The 22136-nt window shown below is 40.2% G+C and overlaps 1 long non-coding RNA gene across 2 annotated transcripts in view; it reads left to right on the top strand.

The window, feature by feature from the left end:
• Window positions 1-22136, top strand: part of LOC116157426 (uncharacterized) — a 641699-nt gene that overhangs the window by 286308 nt on the left and 333255 nt on the right. The window contains exon 6 of one of the 2 annotated variants that reach the window (XR_010384041.1): window positions 3633-3760. This is a non-coding gene — a long non-coding RNA (uncharacterized LOC116157426). Of the gene's footprint in view, window positions 1-3632; window positions 4202-22136 lie in introns of those variants that run through there. The other variant, XR_004141466.2, reaches the window with a different exon arrangement.

Here is a 22136-nt window from a genome sequence, read left to right on the forward strand (position 1 = left end):
AACTTATATTTTAAAAATTATGAATCACATATGAAATAAAAGATTGAGAGTCAGCAAGCACACCAAATAGAAGAGAACTGGTGATAATAAACTAATTTAGAAGAGAATTTGATATAAGTAGATTTTATAATGGTCAGATAGACAAAGAAAATAATAAATGCTATAAGAACTTTACAGTATGATATAAGAAGAGATACTGTTGGAAAGGAAACACCTTGTCTGAAAAACAAAACACAAATTTATTAAAATAAAAAATAATAAACCCTTTTTGGATGAGTGGATAAATTGATTGGATATAGTTGAAGAGTGAATATATTAATTGGAAGACAGAGGGTAGGAAATCATGTGGGAAAACACAAACTGGTTAAGACACAGAAATTATGTTTTAAGAGATATAGAGAACAAAATAAAGTCCAGATGTCCAAAGTGAAAAGAGAGAAAGTATAAGGGAGGGATAATGTACACTGAGAAATTTCCCACATTGATAAAGTCTGGATTTTCAAAGTGACTGAACTCTCTAAGTCTTAAACAAGGTAAATATAAACATCCACACTTGGTTGAATTGTAGTGAAATCTTGTAACATTAAAGACAAAAATAGTTATGTTTCCTGAAAGAAGAGATAAATTATGTTTTTATATGGCAATACCAAATGGGCCTACAACAAATATCCCACCCACAATGTCAAACCAAGACAGAAGAAATATATCCCCATAGTACAGAGGGAAAGTAACTGATCACTCAGCGTTTCAAAGCATAATGAACTATGTAAAAATGAAGGTGAAATAAGGATATTTTCTAGCAAAGACTGAGGAAATTTTCTTCTGGTAGATTTTCACTGTAAGAACTACTAAGGATACACTTCAGCAGGAAGGCTACTGACACCAAAAGAAAGATGAAAGAAATAGCAAATGTGGGTCAATCTAAACGAGCATTGACTGTAAATCATAGAACTGACAAAGTTGGAAAGTATAGAAACTGGTAGAACTGAAATGTTAAATATAAAAGGGAAGGTAAGAGTTGGGGAATATTTTTCTTAAGTAATTCTAATGTTCTGTTAAACAAAGGAGGTTGGGGAGGTGGGTAAACTTTTCACTGTTTTGAGTATGTCACATATTTACGTGTCTTCTAAAACAAAAGATACATTAGGTACATCTTTCCAACAGGTAGAGGAAACACAAAACTAACCACTTGGCCAATCTAATAAAGGACAGACAATAAAAACAGTAATAAACAGTAAAAGTAAGACATAAAGTAAGATGATGTAGATAGCCCTGATATACTAATAATCACAATAAAATATGATTATTAACCTCATCCATTTTATCAAGATCTAAGAGATTGGAAAAATAAAATAAATCCAGACATGTGCTATTCAAAAGAGCTACATATACAGTAAAACTAACTTTGATAGAATGAGAACATGTGCACTTTTAGACAAGTTCAAATATGTTTATTACATTACTGTTTGAAATTTTAAAATATTTGAAAACACAAAAATATATTTCAATAGTGGGAATTGGTAAATATTTATAGATTTTTTTATTTTTAATTTATATTTTCACATTATGTTTCTCTAAGCAATTATTTCTGGTACATATGAATATAATTATTTTTGGATATTTATTTTGTAATCATTTATATTCTTATATAAACAATCTAATCCATACATATTTGTACATTAGTTTCTTTTTTCCAGCTGATAGAAAAAGTTAATTTTATCATATTGTGATGGCTAGACTTCCAGAGAAATACTAAAGCACATGGTGAAAACTAGTATATAAGTTTTGCTTCTGAGCTCAGTGGAATTTCTTTAATATTTAACTATTAGATATGGCATTATTTGTTAGTATAATGTAAATAGTTTTTTTATTATTAAGGTAGCTTCTTCAATTCTTAGTTTGTATAGCTTTTATCAGAAAGATGCATAATTTTATTTAAATCCATCATACTAGAGATACGGTCAGATTTTTTTTCTTCTTTGCCTTACTGAAAAGAGTATTATTAATAGTTTCTCATCATCAACCATTCTTGCATTTTTAGATTAAGCCCTAATTGGTTATAATGTGTATTGTTTTGTTATAGTGATTATTATGGTTGATATTTTAATTGGAATTATTGGATCCATGGTTTTAACTGAGATTAGTGTGCAGTTTTCTTGAAAATCGTAATTTATCTTGAAAAAAATCCTCTATCACCTCTAAGTTCAATTAAAGGAGGAGCCAGTCTGTTTTATTTCTAATTTGTTCAGTATTTAACATGGAAACTTAGCACAGTGTGGACACTATGGATGCAGAAAATCAATAAATATTTGTTGCACAAATATGGCAGTCTGACTCTTATCAGCAGCATTTTGCCTAAACTAAATTTTTGCCTTTAATTTGTTACTCAGCCTTTCCTTTTCTAAATTCCTTCAGTAGGCAGGTTATTGTCAAAAATCTCTTATCCTAAAGAAAAACACACTAAATTCTTTATGACCTGTGGTTAGAAAACCTCTCGAAAGGAAGATTCCCCTTTTATTGATTTTTTTAAAAAAAAAATAATAGTTAAGGAGAAGTTAATCTGTAAAATTATTTCCAGTTATGCTTATTTGCTTTTGGAGACGCAAGGAATGAAATCTCTCATCTTTTAAGGAGTAAAATTTAATTCTGAGATATTCTCTTTTTTCTAAGAAGCACTTACATATAGTAACTGTCTTAAGTCTCTGCAAATGGCAATAACCTCTAAGCCACTATTACATTGGATCATAGGGAATAAAAAGAAATAAATTGTTCACTATTTGTGGGAAATTTAATTCCATGGCTCGCTTGACCTGTTTGACTGGAGTTTTAGGGGGCAGTGAGGGTACTCTTAGACAGTCCAGTGAAATGCATTTCCAGGTCATACTCTGAATTTATGAGAAAATGTTGGTCTGAACTATCTGTGGGGAGCTCCTGGAAAATGTTTATCAGGACCTTAGCTTGTGATGACTCTTGGACAACCAAGGCAGTCCCTGGCTCAGCTCTCCTCTTATATCCATGTGGCATTGTCCCTTTCCTCTCCCTGCCCCTCCTCAGCAGAGTACCAGCACTTTCTCTGAGTAGTGCAAATGTTTCTGCCCTCAAGTGAAATTTTTGCAACCAAAAGTTAGAAGTTACTGAAACTCCCTAAAACTTAGCTTCTCCAATTGTAAACTGGGAGTGAAGATACTTAATTCAGAAGATTGATGAAGGAGTGTTCCATCTTATGAAGAAGTCCCTATGGCTCCTAGACCTTAGAATAGGTTCTAAAACAAGGTAACACTTGCTAGTTTGCTCCAATGTCTCATGGTTGTATTGTGCCTTAGACATTATCTTCCTTTTGTTCTTTAGTTGTTTTGTAATAAATCATACAAAAAATACATACACTTGTGTTGGGAAGTGCAGTCTCTCGCATTAAGTCTTTTGGCCCCTACTGAGCTGCATAAGAACAAGCCTGGGGCCTGAAACTCTCTCCTACTAAGACATTAGGATCCCTCACAGCTGGCACTGGGCTGATCACCTTGTGTAGCAACATCTTTCCCTGTTTCAGACTCAATATCCACTCCTTTGTTCAGCTAAAGTGTGTGTGTCATAGAGCACCTGGCCAACCTTGCTACTATCTCTGTCTCTTGCAGAGAGAGGATGGAATCCTTCATTCTGGGACACAAGAGATGTTTGGAGGCCGATGGCCCCATTTCAGCTGCCGGGAGGGACCTGCTGGCCATGGAGGACTGATACCCCCTACTGAAGCTGATCTTGCCATGTAAGTAAAGTGTTGTTCCCTTCAGTGCTTGGCTGAGCTGTGTTTTCGTTGATGACTCCAAAACCAAGATGCAGTGCACGTCTGGTGGAAGAACATTCCAGGCAGAGGGGTAGTTAGGAGGCAAGGGGAACTGGACCAGCATGAGGGAGAGGCAGAGTGGTAGAGATAAAAAGTAGTCTAGAAAAGTAATCAGGATACTATAACATTAGGGGCTTACAGAATATAAGTATGATTTCATTATTTTATTCTAGGTGTGGTGAGAAGCCATTAGAGGGTTGTGAGCAGGAAATCTAAATCTATGGCCGGATTTGCATTTTAAAAGGATGCTCTGCTACCATGTGGGAGAGAGAGTATAGGAAATAGTGGTATAGGAGCGGATACATAAAGATGGGGCTTAGTTTTTTTCATAGAGATGACCAGTTCTCTCAAACACATATTAAATTATTTATCTTTTTCTCAAAAGTTAAGGAAGTGAAATTTTATTCAGTCTGAACTTGATTTTTTTGATTCTCCATTTCATTTTGTACATAGGGCTATTCTATTTACCATACAGTTTGAATTGGGTCAAGTTTCACCTCATTATTCTTGGCTTTAAACTTCTTTACTATTGTGCATTTTTCCTTCTTTATCAATGGTAGAATCAGCATGAAAAAAATATTTTAAAAATGTATCGGTATGTATTAATGAATGTGAAAGAAATTGACAAATCTGCAGTTTGGGGTCTTTCTCCCAGGGAATCTTAATTTAGGTCTTTATAAATGTCTATGTCACTTTTGACAGAGATCTAGTACACTTCTTGTTAATGTGTTTCTAGGAAGTAAATGGCTTTTTGTAGCATTAGTAGATGGGTTTTTAAAATTACACTTCTAGAATTATTACCAGTTTAACTGTGCGAATGTTTAATGTTAATTTCATATTCAGATACTTAATTCAATTGTTGCATTAGTTTTAATAGTTTGTTGGTTGATTCTTCAGAATTTTTATGTAATATTTATGTTGTCTTTGATTAGTGACCATTTTGAATATTCTTTTTTAACATTTCCCCTCCCATTTATTTTCTTAATGTTAATGTATTTGCAAGGACCATCAATAATACATTTAAAAGAAAATTGACACTGAACATCTTACCTTCATCACTAATGAAGTGGAAATCATGTTTTACAATTAAATGCACCTTAAGCTATAATTTAGGGAATACTTACTAATTTTCTCATTTAATCTTTATAACAAACTAATGACACTGTACCCTTAGCATAACCCACTTTTTATATGAGGAAAACAGAGGTCCAGAGTAAATTAGTAACTTGCCTACAGCACATAATTAATAGATAATGGAGTCCAGAATTTAGGTGTTCTAACTTCGGAGTGTATGCAACTGGTGGAAGCTCTTTTCAGGTAAGAAAGTTTTCTTTTCTTAGTATACAGACAGTTTTATCAAGTAGGAATGTTGAGTTTCTTTCAGCACTCTGCCAAGACAATCATATAGTTATTCACCTTTAATCTTTTAATATACTGAATTACATTAGTAGATTTCCTGATGTTAATCCATTCATACATTACACTCCTGAGATACACCCTTGCTGGTAATGACACACTGGTGTATTTGATTTGGTAATATTTTATCTATCCCATTTCATCTAGATTTATAAGTGAAATTGACATTATAATTTCATTTTACTAGCCAAGATGAATATTCAGATTAGGATTACAAACTGTTAAAGTGACGTAGAAAGACTTCCATGTTTTCTAACAATAAAATAATAACATAAACCATCAAAAACATGGCTGAAATTCTGAGAATATGCTAAAGCTCTGCATATAAACCTCACTGAAATCTTGCAATAAGCCCTGGAGAACAACAAAATAATTATCCACTTATTAAGAGATAACAACAGCTAGGATGCTAAGTAACTTGGGAAGGGTCACGCAATAAGAAAATGGCACAATCATGATTAGAACTGTTGAGTTTTTATGTCTGCAGTGTCTTTATTTCCACTTCATGCTTTCAAATGGTGGTTTAGCTGATTAAAAAATTTAAATTTGACAGTTTTTCCCTTAGCACTTTGACAATATTATTCCTTTAGCTGCTAGAATCAGCTGTGTTGTTAAGTCAGACCTGTGTCAATCTGTTGGCCTTTGACACACTATTTTCCCCCTCTTGAAACTACTAAATGTTCCTGCTTATCAGTGACTTTTTTTTTTTTAAACAGTTTGTACAATAGGCCCATGTGTGTGGACTGGGGTGGGAACTTGGGCATTTCAATCAGAGGGTTTTGTATTTAGTTATCTCACTTACTCACTTCACAAATATTTATTGGACACTTTCTACGTTTCAGATACTCTTCCAGCTGTGGGGTATAAATTAGTTGAGAGAAAACCCTGCCCTCACGGGGTTATAGTCTAGCCTGGGGAGTTGGACAAAGGATAAAATAAATAAGCAAATTATATAGCATGTTACACAGGAATAGCTCTGTGGGGACAAATAAAGCAGGAAGGGTGATGTGGAAATTCGGGTTTTGGAGTGAAAATTTTAATACACGTGAAAGGAGTCTTCACTGGGAACAGACTATTTGAGAGAGTGTGCAGTATGTATTTATAGGGAGGAGGGTTCCGTGCAGAGAGAACAGCAAATGCAAAAGCTGGGTTGTGGGTTGTGCCTGGCACGTTTGAATGACAGCAAGGAAGCCATGGTTGTGAAGTGATCAAGTGGGACAAAGTAGGGAACGTAATCAGAGAGGCATCATGAGTCTAATGGTGTAAAACCTTGGAGGCCATTGAAAGAGCTCTAGATTTTAGCCTGTGTGAGATGTTCATCCACCGGGACTTTCAGCAGAATTTCTTGATTGGATTTGTTTTCACAGAATCATCCTGACTATTTTACGCCATTGTAAATAAGTTATAAAAGGGCAAGAGCAGAAGCAGTGACACCAATTATAAAGCCATTGGATTATTTTAAATGATGATAACAACATAGAACAGGTGGTCACATTGGAGGTTATTAGAAGTTGTAAGATTGTGTACATATTTTGAAGGGAGAGCCAAGTGAACTTGCAAATGGTTTAAATGTGGATTAAAAGAGAAGAGGGAAAATAAAGGAGAATTTTGTTCTCACCCACTGGAATGATTGAGATGTCATAAAAGGTCGAGAAAAGACCTTGGATGAGGCTGAACTAGAGGCGTATGCAGGTTTCCTGGCAGGAGGAGCCAGTGCCTGCCCACTGCTGGGTGAAGCTTGGTCCTGGACCTCTGGTGGGTAGAGGCGTTTGTGGCTCCGAAAGTCCACTGATGGGTGGGGCTGTGTTCCCACCCTGTACTTTGTTTGGCCTGAGGCTTCCCTACAGGCTGTTGCGTGGAGCTAGGTCTTGGTGCTAATGATCCAATCAAGATGTCAGCCTCCAGGAAAGCTCATGTAGATTAACGCTCCTGGAATGTCCGCCACCAGCTTTTACGTCCCGTGAGTGAGCCACAGCCATCCCCCATGTCCCCAGGAGACCCTCCAAATCCAGCAGGCAGGCCTGGCCCAGGATCCTATGAAATCACTGTCTCTGCCCTTGGACCTGGTGCACATGAGTTTCCATGTAAGCTTCTCAAGTGAATGGAGTCTCTGTTTCCCCCAGTCCCATGAGGCCCCCAGAGCCAAGCCCCGCTGGCCTTCAAAATCAGATGTCCTGGGGTCTCCTTCTCTTAAAAGCCAGGTTTGAGGGAAAATAACAAAAGTTCAGTTTTTGATGCATTAAACTTGAAACGGTTATTCAACCACCACGTAGAGTAGGCAGTTGGAAACGGGGTCTGCTGTTCAAGAGGTAAGTCTGAGCTGTAGATAGGATCCTGAGACTGTCAGGTTACAGGGTCTTTAAAGCCAAACAATTGATGAGATCTCCAACAGAGGAACTACGTGTAAACATGAAAGGGAGGAGAAAGAAGGATAAACAACAACAAAAATAAGGATTGAGTCCTGTGGCACTCCAATACAAAGAGTTTAAGAGATTATCAGTCTCCTTCAGCAAAGGAGACTGAAAAGGGTGAGGCAGTAATTTAGGAGGAAAATCAGAAGAGTTTGGTATCTGAGAAATGAATTGAAAGCATTTCAGAAGAAGAATTCAAATGCTACTCATAAGTCAAAACTTACAGGAGAGTTATGGGAAGGAGGTCTTGGTGGAACTGGTTTAAGAGAGAAGGAAGGGACAGAATGGAGAGACAGTAAAATAGACGTATAGACAACTGTTTCAAGGATTCTTGTCATAAAGGGGAGGAGAAATACACACTGGTAGCTAGAGGTGATGGTAAAGACAGCAGTGGGTATATATATATTTTTCCATAGGAGAAGTGAAAAGAGCAATTTCATACGTTGATGGGGATCAGCCAGTAGAGAGGGGGAAGCTAGTGATACAAAGAAGGTAGGAGAAAATTGCTGATGCGATGTCATTGGTTACCACTCAAGGGGCTGAAAGCTAGTACACAAGAGAAAGGCCTGCATCTTAGCTAGAAGCATGGACAGTTCATCTGCAGGCGGAGGAAAGAAGGCAGCTTCCACGGCTGCAGACACTGGGAAGTGCATATGCGGCAACTTGTGCAAGTTCTCTTCTCATTAAATCAGGTTTTCAATGATGTAGGAAAATAAGGACATGGAATAAAATTAAGGATAATGGAGGAGGTATTGCAAGTTTGACAAAAAAGGAAAATGACTAAAATAGCCATTTAGGAGATTGGGTGAGTTAATGGTCTAGACAAATGTATTATGATTACTATTCATATATAAAGAGCTCTTACAGATGAAAAAAGAAATCGATGAACGTGCCAATAAAAAATATGAGAAGGAATCCATATCTACAAGCCACATACACATACCTGCAAACATATATGGCCAATAATCAGAAGAAGTAATTGTTTACCTCAATCCTATTGTGAAAAGGGAAAAACTCACACATTGGTTTGTCTATAATATTTATGAACATTGGAAAAAATAAATGTTGAGAAAAGGAAACTAGATAACTAAATTACTGGGAAAGGCAATCAAATTATATTCATCCAGTAAAATATCATTAATTGTAGATGATATTTAATTAAAAAGTTTATGAGGCACATAAGTGAATTCATGACGCTAATATGGTAGTTCCTTCTTTTTAAAATGTAATGCATGTGTTTATACAATGAAAAATGAAATTCGCTGTCCATGAATTTAGCATTGGTTTGGGTCCACTCATTAATTTTAACACTGAAGAAGTTTTTCTTGATCCTTTGTTTGGTTTTGTTCGTTTCTCTGGATTTGGGCCAAGGAGTGGTGATAGTTTGTAAATGGGTGATTCCAGTGCCACATTTCTGGAAAGTTCAACTCACTGATTGTTTCTGATAGATCTGGGGCCTGGTCTGATTTTCATTTCAGAATGATTCCTCGAGTATCACAAGTGAGCTGGTTTGGACAGAGATCAATTGGACACATGGAGACCAACTGGAGCCCTCTTCCAGGGCCCATGAGAGAAGCAATAGGGATTAGGGAGGTGAGCAGAGGGAACAGAGAACAGGGAACAGAGTGGGGAGGGAGGTTCCAGATGTGGTGTATGAAGGGAAAGCCCCTGATAGTCACAGAGAAAACCACATACCAAGAAGAATATTCAGAGAAACCTACAAAGGCAGGCATAAGCATGAAGTAGAACCAGTTCCTTCCCGACGAAAAAAGCTAATCTCCGCTTGTATGGCGGCTTTACTATTATAATTTAAAATTATAGGATTATTTTTGTCCTCAGTTACTCTGCCTGTGTTTAATTATACACCACTGTAACGGTAGGGAAAAAAGCAGCTATTTTGAGGACACTGTACCTTTTCAGGCTCTGTGTCCCCTCTCCGTGTGATGCTGAAGTTAAGGAGAGGAATGCGAAACAGAAGAGGCGCAGGTGGCTGTGTTTATGGGCTTCAGGGAGATATGATTACCTCACTCCACTGATTGCTACCTGAAGGAAGTCAGATTACAATTAAGACTGTCAGGTAAAGCACACAATTAAAGTTCATTGCAGATGCTGTCGACAAACTGGGATTAGCTGGGAAATGCACTCTGGCAAACAGATGTACCCTGGAAAATAGAAAGGGAATGTTTCCTTCTAGAACAAATCTACTTTATCAAATCTGACAACTTTTACTTGAGCTCTGAGTCCTGAGCTAGAAAGAGCTTCTCATTTGATTTAAGCAATTGGCACATAACACGCAGGTTGGAAATGAGTTGACTCATTAACTTCTTTTGCTTAGTAGAAAAGGTAGAGGTTGAGAGGAAACATGCTTACCTCACCACATTTCGCTCTTGGCCATCCAGAGTTGTTTAAGAGCTTGAAATATTGCATTATACTCTGTTTATTAAGGGGTGAGATTGTGGTTCTAGAATTGGAAGGTTCTTGTCCAAAAAAAAAAAAATCTGTTTTTAAAATTGGCTTTTAGTCAATCAGATGTTGTGGCTCTACCCGCCCCATGTGTTATCCATCTCTTTAAGTATCTACTTGCATTTATATGACACTAATAAGAAAGAGTTCCCGTAGACCAACAGCGATTCTGCTATTTGACTTCGGTCCACAGGTAACTGTATATATCATTTCCTCTTAATAAAGTGGAGTATTCCCTCAGCTCGCACACATCACAGACGTCACTGCTAATGGGAGCTATGCCTGGAGACGGTGTAGCAACTAGAGCTCCTACTGCCAAGCCTCCACTCTGTGCTCCTGCACTCGTGGTATTTTTCATGTGGTCGGTCATGGAAGCAGTTGGAACGGCTGCCGCAGGAAAATTCCAGCCTAGGGTGGAAGGGCTGGCTTTTCTCCATCATACTGGGAACGCATAGGGTAGACTAGAATTCTTTCTATAAGAGAAGCTGCTTTCTGACCACCACCAGAAAACTCAGGGAAATATTCAGATTTAAAAACAAAATATAGCAAGTAAAGAAACACACAGGATTCTGCTTTGGGATGAAGAAGAGTTTTATGCCACAGCCGATGTCATCTCTGATTCCTCATGGCGCATCGCTCCCTTGGGAAAATTAACCCCTTCGAATACATCTCAATTACTTCATTGATTGAATAGCATGAGGATTAGATGAGGTAATGCGTATACAGCATGTGGTAAGTCCTCAAAGAAAAGTCGTTTTCTGTCTCCTTCCCTCAGAATCTTTAGTGTCCAAAGTGCACAGCCATTGGTCCCATGCTGTGTAGGCAACACAAACTCACTCCTTCTGGAATCCTCTTCACTACCCACATACGCGGCAGTGTCCATGGGACAGCCAACAGACAGCCTAAGATGTGGCCAGCAACTCTCCTGACCATCAATGGTGCTGAGACAGTGCATTCTGTAGAATTCAGAAGGTGCACTGCTTTGCTACTACGTTCCTTCTGGTACATGTTTTTAATTGAAGCATCTATTACATACAGTAATGCGTGAAAAAAGTATAAAGTTTAAGTGAACAGCTTGATACATTTGTATTTAAATGTGCATTCCTGTAGCCACCTTCACCTCATTTTAACAAACGTTGCCATCATATCTACTGCTTTTAGTAAAATCTCCAAGGGCATTTCAACTTTCACCTCCACTTCCTTCAGTATATAAAAAGAGGACATTCCAACCTGCTCTCTTTTGAGGCACTTTGGAGTTACTTTCGCCTTTTAGACTTCTGTTGCAGAAGTGTAGCAATGGAGATGTCACGAACTCTCCCTAAACTCCGAGCATTTGTATGGCAGTGGTAAAGATATTGTGAAACACTCAGGAACGTGGGAGATGGCCCCTGGTTGTACTGTATTCACGGTAGTAAAGGAGAGGGAAGAGGAAGTGAAACCAGCATTCAATAAGGGCCTACTCTGGGCCAGGGGGTTGTGCCAGGTGATTTGTAGAGGGGTAGCCTTTAATCTTCCCGGCATTTTCCATGTGAAGCCACACTTTCTTGAGAGTCCATCAAGAATTTCCAATGTAAAGCCACACTCTCTCGAATATCCATCATTTCTCCTCCCCATTTCATCTAAACACCTTTGCAGTGATTGTCCCCCATAGAACTATTCTGTGTAGGTATTGCCTTGGTCCTAGCCCCTTTTTCTGTCTCTCTGTCACTCTCTCAGCCTCACATTCTTCCTTGGACACTCATGCACATACTCTCCTATTTCTTGTCTTCTTCTCTTCATCTCTCTCCTCTCTGCTGTATTCTAGTATCTCAGACCGATGAAGGTACATTATCTGTGACTGGTTCCTAAGAACACGCACCCCACCCACAGTCTTGGGTGCTTGGCCATCTCACAAATTGTCTTCTTCAGTCATCTCCCACTGGCACAGAGCGGCTCAGATGTTCCAAAAGCAATAGCCCTTTTGTGGAAGGGAACATATGCTGCTTTACAAATTTGGCCACTGGTATTAGCTGAGTCATTTACCACCCTTTTAGATGCCTGCTTTCCCTGCTTGTTTCCAGATTTCTCTCTCTCTCTCTTTTTTAAACAGTTGTAGGCATCCTTCATTGTCCTGACCCAGTATCCACCTTAATCTTTTGTATATTGTTAATTACCAAAATTTTTTAACATCCCATTCAAAGCAGTTAAAAACAATAAAAGAACATCTTACTGGAATACAACTGTTCATCTTTCTCTGCTTTTCAGTTTGATTCTCACCCTGCATTGTGATCTAGGCAAGGTGGACATTAGCATTTTCATGTTTCTGAATATCGAGGAAAGAGATCCAGCAGGACTAAGCAACTTGTCATCAGTAACTTATCCTAACCTGCAATTATCTTTATACTTTATATTTTATCTCTCTTCCACTGTAGTGTAAACTTTAGAAGAAATAGGACCACGTAAGTGTAGTTCACTTTTCTTTTTTTCTCTGCCCCTCTCCTCACCAAGCCCTGAGAAATCAATATCGTATGCTGTCGATTTGAACCTGCACCTCCAGTCCAAAACTGTGTCAGTCTGGCAGTGGGTGTCCTGACAGTGCTCATCTCTGAGGCCTCAGTGTCTCTTTCCTTTAGTCTGAGTTTATCCCTGGTGACCTGCAAACACTCTTTTAGTACCTTTTTTGTTTTTTTTTTTTCATGTTGTAGCTGTCTTTTTTTTTTTTTTTTTTCCCCTGTAACACTCCTAATTGCAGTTACCTGTACTTCACGTGTCTTGGCACAGGGGCCTTTGGACATTCCTCTCTTAAATATCCAGATATTCTTCAGCAAACCCGAGAAACCAATATTCTGTGATCTGGACGTGACCCACAAGGCAGAGTTCCCTTTTGCCTCACGCTCAGTAGGTCTGGTTCCTGGGGCGGGGAGACTTCTGAGTGGCCCTGAATCTCCACACCTCCCCAGTGAGTCTTTTTTTCCTTTTATTCCTGGTTCTCCTGCTACCTCTCTGCAGCTGTTCTTTGGGACGGCATGAATCTTAACTCTCCAGGGCTGTCAATCCCTTCCCCACATTTAATCCACATAAAAACAATAATGGAAACAATGGCCCCGAGAAATAACAATTCTTATTTCATTTATTGCCTTTTTCAGAGTCTAATGTGACTCTGCAAATAAATCGTCCTGAATCAGTCTTTTCTGAAAAGCGCTGTAAAAATGGCTCATTTTCCTCTCTTTCTTCCCTCGGCTTCTCACTTGGGATTAATCAAACTAATTGTTGCCAGATTAAATTTGTCCATAATGTCAAGAGAGCTTTATTTTATCCCAGAGTTTCCAATGTCTGCAATGATCAGGCATCCAAGAAACAAATCAGTGCTTTTGCATGATGTTCAGCTAATAGTCCTGTTAACAAACAGGGCTTTAGACTAACAATCATGCTTCCCCCAGAGTGGACTGTTTAGAGTGTTGCATACAATCACAGGTAAACTCCGGCTTGCAATATGATGCTAAGTTAAGACTTAGCTAGACTGTACTTTTTGAAGAACAGTCTTTCTGAAAGAGCAAAGCATTTGTGCTGACTTTTCAGAGCTAGAAATTCTCCTGCCCCCTCCCCTTCTCTGACACACGTACTCTGGGCTCTTGGAAGCGGTTGTCAGTGATGGCTTTATTAGAACTGTTGTGTCATAGACTCGCCAACCCAAACCAGGTAAAGACTTGGTGCTGAGAAAATTAGGAATTCAAAGATTTGAAGTACCTGTGCTTTTACTTAGGAAACAGATGGAGAAGAAAAGAATGATGGACTCCAAGTTTAGTTCAATTTGAGGTAAGCTCTTGGTTGATTAGTTGCTTCAGAAGCTTGAGTAGCTCACCCCGATCTACCAGTTCTTTGGATTCAAGCAGACGTCAGTGTGGTGAACCTTGGTTCTTCTGATTGCTGGCTGTGTGTAAACTTGCTTATGTTTCGTCCTCTTTCTGAGCCTTTGTTCTCCTGTCTGTGAAATAGAGATAGGACTACCTCCCTTGTAGTCCTGCCCTGAGGATTAACTGGAACAATATTTGAGTGGCACTTACACGGGGCTTGCACAGCGTAAAACACAGTAAAGGCATTCGTCATTTGTCTTCTGGTCGATTCTACCACTATTACCCATTTCTTTATGGCTTTATTCATTCACCAAGTATTTATTGTCTCAGGTGCCTTGCAAGATGTTATGAATATAGAGCCAAAAAATGCTTGGTGTGTGCTCTTCGTGAGCTCCTGCACCAGCAAGAGACACAGATAAAGAAATCCTGCAATTAGAGTTCAGATAGTTAAGTGCCACAGTGGAGGGGAAAATGGGAGCTTGAGCTGTCATGTCCCCACCACCGCGTGCTTGCTGCAGGGAGGAGGCCATCCCCTGCACTCAGCACAGGCCAGGAGCGCAGAGGGATGGCAGCTGGTCTGCTCCGGGGGCAGGGGACCCACAGGGAGGAGGGCGGGGAGTTGGTGGTGAGGTTTCCGTAACCTTCTGTTGGGCACAGGGTCAGGTTCTCATCTCTGAATCCAGATTTCTCTCTCTGTCCTGCTTCTTAATCAGTTGTGAGGAAGCACCAGTCCCTTGGGAGGACTTTGGCCAACACTCTGTGTCTGTCTTGGGGTCAAGGAGATACTGAAAACCCGAAGAGTCTTAGAGGAACATGTGGACAGTTCTTTCAACCTCATAGTCATGTCTGAGTCTAACCATTAGCCCCTTAAGAAACTGAGGCTCCGAGGGGAAAGTTATTTACCTTGGATGAGATAGATGGTTTGGGGCAGAGCCAAGACGAGGACCCGGGTCTCCTGTCTCCTGGTTCTCAGCTACTTCTGTGAGCTGAATCCATCAGAGAGGTGACAGAGCAGCACCGTAGGCAAGGAATCACAAACATCAGTGTTGTAACAACTCTAAATAACAACACCTCCCTACTACCAAGTGCCTTTTGTACCAGATACTGTTCAAAGCTTTTGCATAGTAGTAATTTATTTGAACCTTCTAGCAACACTAGGACTTAAGTCCTTTTATTCTTACTTTATAAAAACAGTAAAAGAGATATTAAATGGCTGTCCCAGGTCACACACCAATAGCTGGCAGAGGAAGCCTTCCAGCAGCCCATCCGAGCCTCTGAAGGCCTCTCCACGCTGTCCTCTCTCCATGTCACTTCCTGAATGACCACCGTGTGCCCAAACCTGTGCCAGGTGCTCTGGGGTCAGGAGCAGCAGTGTGACTCCCGATCACAGGGTCAAATCAGCACCTTCAGAATGAGAGGGGATTACTGGCAAGTCAGAGTACAGACTCACAAAACCACAGATTAGAAAAGGTGGTCTTCTGAGACATCAGAACTTCTGTTAAAAATCAGGGCATTGGCTAGGAGCCCTGATGGGTGATCTGGCCGGGCCCTGGTTGTTTCCGTTTTCTGTCATGCATTGACTGTGTTTATACTTGGGTGTGTGTTATGAAGCAAGCGCTGTCTGATGAGTTGGGAGAGAGATGGAAAGGACAGCCCTATGGTGGGATGTGAGCAAAGGAGACCCACTGGGAAGAACTCTTGCCTTTCCGCTGTCCAGGCCATCCTGTATCTGCCGCTCACCTCCCTTATTTTTTCCTTCATGAAATGCTCACTCTCCTCTTCTGACAAACTCTGATTTATCCTTCAAGGCCAAAAGGAAATGTAACCCTGCCACTGTAGGTTTCCCTGCACTCCCGGGGAAAGCTGTTCACCATTATCACTGTACAGCACTTTCTACATACCAATCTTACAGCCTTTGTCACGTTGTATTATAATGATGCATTTACAGTCCTTCCTTATATCCTTGGACAGAACCACATGTTGTCGTCATCATCTGTCCAATGCCCAGAAGAGAGTTTGGATCATAGTAGAGATTGTGTAAATTTTTGGATTCCATGCATTTGTCCTAACATCTCTTTATTTCTCATTATTCTCATTAGGCCTGTAGTGCCCCCTGGGTCCTGACTGCAGAACCCTTGATGTCAGGGTCAGTGTTTTCTCCTCCTCATTTCCCCTTGCTAAAGTGCTACCAGCAATGCTGGGAACCCGGCACGTGTGTTCTGTCCACTGGAGGTGGGTGGGCATGATGTGTGTTTTTCCAAGTGTAACTTTGCAGCCTCTGGGTCTTTAGGAAGTGGTAGGATGAGCATGCTCCCAGCCTGTTTCACAACTTGTAACAGCTAAGACCCCAGTGGGGCCCCTGCTACAGAGAGGATTCTGAGATCCATTCTTTTCATGTTTTTTAGATATTGGGGGGGTGGGGGATGGGTAACTAGGTTTGTTTATTTTTTAATGGAAGTCATGGGGATTGAACCCAGGACCTTGTGCATGCTAAGCATGTACTCTACCACTTGAGCTATACCCTCCCCTCCTGAGATCCATTCTCAGAGACCACGAGTTGGTGCTCGTTTGCATACTCCCAGGTAGCGCTGTGTCTCTGGAGGTCTCCTGACACCTGCGCTGGCCGTACTGCCTCTAGGTGAATTGTTTTTTCCTGAAACACCCGGAGTTTGGTAGGCATGCATTATTCATTCCTTCTTACCATTCCATCCCATTCCATTCCAGTCTATAAAAATGATTTCTTGGTGGGGAGGGTATAACTCAAGTGGTAGAACACATGCATAGCATACACAAGGTTCTGGGTTCAATTCCCAGAACCTCCATTAAAAAAATAATAATAATAAATTAATAAATAGACCTAACAACCTCCCTGCCTCAAAAAATTAAATTAAATTAAAATTAAAAATAAATAAATAAATAATTTTTAAAAAATTTCTTGAGTACCTACTCAATGCCTGGCACTATCCCATTGTGCCTGCAATCCAATAGTGAACAGAAATAATAACCAATTTCCAACCACCTAGGATTTTACATTCCAGCGAAGGGACCCACAATAAATGATACATGGAACAAATAAATAGATGTTATAAGATGTTAGAATAGGAGCAAGATAGAGAGAAAGAAAGAGCTCAAGGAGAGCTTGCAGGGAGAGGCAATAACAATTTTAAGTCTCATGATCAGGATAGGTCTCCTAGTGAAGGTAACATCTGAGCAAAAACTTAAAGGATCTGAGGAATTTAGCCATGTACGTTTCTGGGGAAAGAGCATCCCAGGCAGAGGAAATAATCAGTGAAAAGACGTTACAATAGGAATATATACACACACACACACACACGTGTATGTATGTACATGTATCTACACACAGGTGCATATGTATATACACATGTGTGTATACACACATAGACACACACATACATTGTCTTTTAATGCTGTAACAGATTTTTAATAACTGTGTGCCTGTCCCGGTCTCTCCCTCTGAGATTTCTCCAACATTTTGAAATAGAAGATAAATTAACAGTTTTGAAATGACAGAGTCTGTCATGATTGATATTAAAAGCCCACAAGGATGGACATTACAGCCTGTGGTAGGAATGAGGCTTTTAGTCCACACGACGGTCACAGATTAAACACATTAGGACTCAGAAGTTGTCACAGTTACCAGCACGTTCCAGCCTCAGGGAAAGAGCTTTCAGTGGGGAGATGGGTTCACGGCTGCCTCCCTGCACCTGCCCTGGGCAAGAGCCCTTTGGTCCTCAGATACGAGAGGAGCAGGGTGGGCAAAGGGCAGAGGCCTCCCCTCGGGGCTCCCTGAGCCTGGTTTCCTTCACGCATCAGGAGCCTGGTCTCGGTCAGGGGGAGAGAGTTTCATAGGGAGACAGTGCTGCCAGGACTCCCCAAGAGGATTCAGTCACCTCGTGTCACACATTTCTGTGCCAGGGCTTACTCTGCTTACCAAAGCCTTGCCGGGGGGTCAGGATGGGTCGGGGAGGCGGTTGGGGACACAGCAATGAACAGGTAGAGTCTGTCCACAGCGAGTTCCAAAGGTATCAGGGAAACGAAACTAGTCATATAAAAATAGTCAACACCTCAAGTTTCCAAATGAGTAGTTCTTTTAAGTCAATGGCATAAGTGCTTAGAGAAGAAAAAAATCCCCATGGACCAGAGACACCAAGGAAAGCTTCCTGGAGGAGGCAAGGACCTGAAAAACACTCGGAGGGTATGAGGCTGCTTAAGGAAGATCCTTTCAGGTTGGAGTAAATGGCTGTCAGGAGAAAGAACCTGGGTGAGGGTTGGGGGCTGGCAAGGGAAAAATCTGTAAGATAATTTAGAGTCTCCAAAGAGCCTGTTAAGTCTCCGGGTCTCCTTCCGCTTCTGTCATGCAGTTGATTGTTGTAATTGTAATCATTATCAACAAAAACAGCTACAGCCTGGTGAACAGGGATTCAAATTTGTAGTCAGAGGAACTGGGTAAGTCCTAGCACCATCGATTCAACACCAGCTAATGCTTAATAATGAACTGGGATTCAGTTTCTTCGACTGTAACACTAGGAGTACTCATGGACAATTGAGAATCAGTTGAAATAATGGTCATGAATTCTTTGTAACGAGTGAAATAAGGCGTGTATGCCCTCTTCTTATCATTGGAATCATCTTGATTATGTCACATGAGTTGTCTTCCTGAAGCTTCTAATTTAAATTTGAGACAGCTGATAACCTGATGAAACAAATTTAAAAAAAAAATGTTTGCAGGGTCAAATATCAGCTAACACAAAGCAAGACTGAATTGATAACAGCTCATTATTTGCAAAGCATGGGAAAGCTTTTTGCCTGAGGTGTTTCTAGCAGGTTTTGTTTTCTCCACAACTGTGCTTCAATCTGCCCTCATGGCTTTGCTTGGAACTCTGCTCATAGGGAAATGGGTGTCTGTGGTCTACTTCTGCATGTCCTATGGAAAGCAGGGTATAGTTAAGGTGCCCATATAATTAACCATCCAAACAGGGATAGTTTTAGAGTAATTAAGAGTGCTGCTAGTAACCAGGATTGTTCCAGGAAAACTGGTGTGTTGGGTCACCTTAAGTACAGTTCCTTTGCTTTGATGGGTACAGTAACCTCAGAGGCTTTGAGGTGCACACCAAAGTTACAGAGGACTGTGGCTCCAGAATTTTTGCCATAGGTCACACCTCCCAGTATCGTGGCTTTGAGGAGCCCATCTATGGGCAGAGGTGGGGGGGGGCACATGGTGCATTTCAAGGTAGGGGCTGTAATCTTCTCTCTCTCTATGTGTGTCTTTCACATCCAGATAAAGCGCCAAGGATTCCTAAAATAATCCTCTGGGTGATTCGTATTTTCAGCCTCTACCACATTTGGGTGCTGATTCCTGTATGTGCTTTGGGCTCTATAAAGACTTTCTGCTTCTTTGGCATCTAAACGTCCCTTGAATCTTGTCAATTATCACATCCATTTTTACCTCTCCATTCTCTCCGTGGATCCTTGCGTGAGGTAAGAAAGAAAGGTGGACTTTTCTTCCCCCTTTAAAAGTGGAGACTGTGAGGTCTCAAGTTCACATGTGGGTTCAGACTTTTGTTAGCAGTTGTGACTCTCAAATGGCCATCACCCCCTTGAAGACTTCCTGGTCTGTAGCAGTCGTTTCTTATTTTGTAAGCCCTTTGCACACTGGGTATACTTTCCTTTTGATACTTAATATTTTTATTATGAATTCTCCTGGACAATGAATCTCTAAAAGGCAGAGACCATGCGTAAATTAGATGATACTGCCTCACTCTGCCTCCCTACTCCAGAGTCCGGCGTGTGTTTAATGAGTTTGTGTTAACGAGCCTTGTGGTCAGGATTACATGGGTCTCACTGCGGTGACACTAGCCCAAGCTTTGAAGTCTCTTTAGAGGGAAGGCTCTGCAGAGCTGAAGACCACAAAAACCCTGGCCCAGAACAGAAGATGCCAATCTGGATAGGAAGTTGCCGAATGTTGACCCTGCCATTGAATCAACAATTGGCTCAAACTCCCAAGAGCGGGTGGATGTGGAGAACCTCCTGTTATAAAACTGAGAAGACCCTGGTATTCAGGAGATTCTTAATCAAGGCCCGTTGAGTGACTGAATGGATAAATCCTGTGAAAAGATAAGAGAAATGAAATGCTGTGCTGTTTAAAGCCATCTCCACTGCACCTCCTTAGTGGGGGTGAGTTTTCTCCTCACTGGAAAATATTTAGACTAGGCAGGGTGATGACTTATCAGGGATGATGGGAGAAGGTAAAACCCGGTGACAAATGAGGCTCCTTCCAGATGTGAAAATATAGACTTTAGGCACTTTTAATTAATTTATTTTTTTTTTATTTTTGGCTTTTAGAAATGTCTTGTGAATACAAGTAAAGTAGCTTGACTCACACATTTATCCAAAGATTTTGCATTTACAGTAACTTCTAATATTGTCCAATTGCTTTTATTTGTCCTGTCAAATCTGGAGTATAACCACCTAACAATGATAAAGGAGGGGTAGAAGAAGGGACATTTTTGGTGGAAGCAAGATAGATATTTTTTTCTGGGAAAACTTTGTTTTTCCCTTTTTTTTTTTTTTTCCTTCTAGCTTCTTGGGGGAGGTAGTGGGATGAGGGGGCAGTTGGTGGGAGAGGTATAATCTTTTGATAGGGCAAATCACCCATTCCAGATAATTTTGTGTCAATGACAAACATAGAAAAACTATCCTAAGTTATCCAAATTTGATGTACTAGACAAGAGGAAAGATACATTGTTTACTTCTTTCTTTTTTTACTTCTGTTTTCCTCTTGTCAAAAATATTGTGACTAATCTCGAAGTCTGAGACCTTGTTTTCTTAAAACAGAAAAACTAACACAATTATTGGACTGAGAGAGAGCAAACAGAACCATGACGTAATGTCAAAAACATTCTACTTCTAGGAGCCTAGAACTCAGATTGGGGGAAATAAATATTTATCAGTTTCTTTCCGAGTTCACTGAATTTCATATTTAATATTGTGCCTTCCTATTATTGCTATTATTTCCATCCTAATTGCATGCCAACATAATCCAATGTTTTTCTTCCTACTAAACACTGGATAGTCATTAGACTTGAAACTTCTATCTTATTCTTTAGGACTGAAGGTCATGTCAAAATGGGCAAAATTACAATTATGTAAGGACTAACACCTGAAGGCGGTATCTCCATTATTTCCATAGACCTAAGTTAATCCGAGCTATAAAAGACTAGAACCTTGGGCTCATCAAACTGGGAAATGTCACTGATTCAGAGTGGAGGCTGGAGTGGAGATTGTGAGAGGGGTCTGAGGGCACCAGAAAGGTGGACAGGAGCTTGGAGAAGGGCAGAAGGGGCAGAGAGTAGGACAGAAGGTGTTTCCTTTTTATCTGGGCCAAGTCTGTGTCATTTCTCTCCCTAAATATCACCATCATTGGTAAAGAAAGTTCTGTCCCCACCAGGGAAGGGCAGGAATTTCTGGAGTTAGCCGCTTAGATGACAACGTCTTCCATTTGGCCAAGTCAATATGCATTTCTGCAGCCTTTTCCCATCATTGAAAAAAATGCAGAAATGCTGCCCATGTTTGCATTCTTTTTTACTTGCTTTGTCTTCCTGAGATACATATTTTTAAATGTATTTATTGTAACTTTAATGGGCTTCAGGAGAGAGAGGAGAACCACACAGTGCATTACTTAGGCTTTCTAATTTTGAATATATTGTTTTTAGTTCTTATGTGAGGATTAACAAGGTAAAGCACATATCATGGTGTTGCAGACAGCAAATACTCAAAATATATCATCAGCAGCATCATCATCATCATTTTTATTACTGGCTTAGACCTTCTGTCATATATTCATTTTGTCTCTGACTTCTGCTCTATAACCTTATACATCTGTGCCCTGACTGCAGGTGGGGCTTCTACTGGATTATAATGCTTAGTTGTAAATTCTGGTTTTACTCTTGAAACTTGTCTTTTGGCTTCCCCCAAAGGGATAAAATGGAAAAACCATTGTAAAAGGGGTGTAAAACACTTGACCAGGCAAGTCTTTTATCTCATCAATAATTTTGCCAGGGTCCTCTGACCCATACCTGGAACCAGTGTAGTTCCTGCTTGCTTGAGAGTAGATATCTTTTCCAAAGAAGAAAGCAATCCAATACAAAGAAAGAT

This window comes from Camelus dromedarius, chromosome 15 (genome assembly GCF_036321535.1).
Source record: "Camelus dromedarius isolate mCamDro1 chromosome 15, mCamDro1.pat, whole genome shotgun sequence".
In the NCBI taxonomy this organism is placed as follows: domain Eukaryota; kingdom Metazoa; phylum Chordata; class Mammalia; order Artiodactyla; family Camelidae; genus Camelus; species Camelus dromedarius.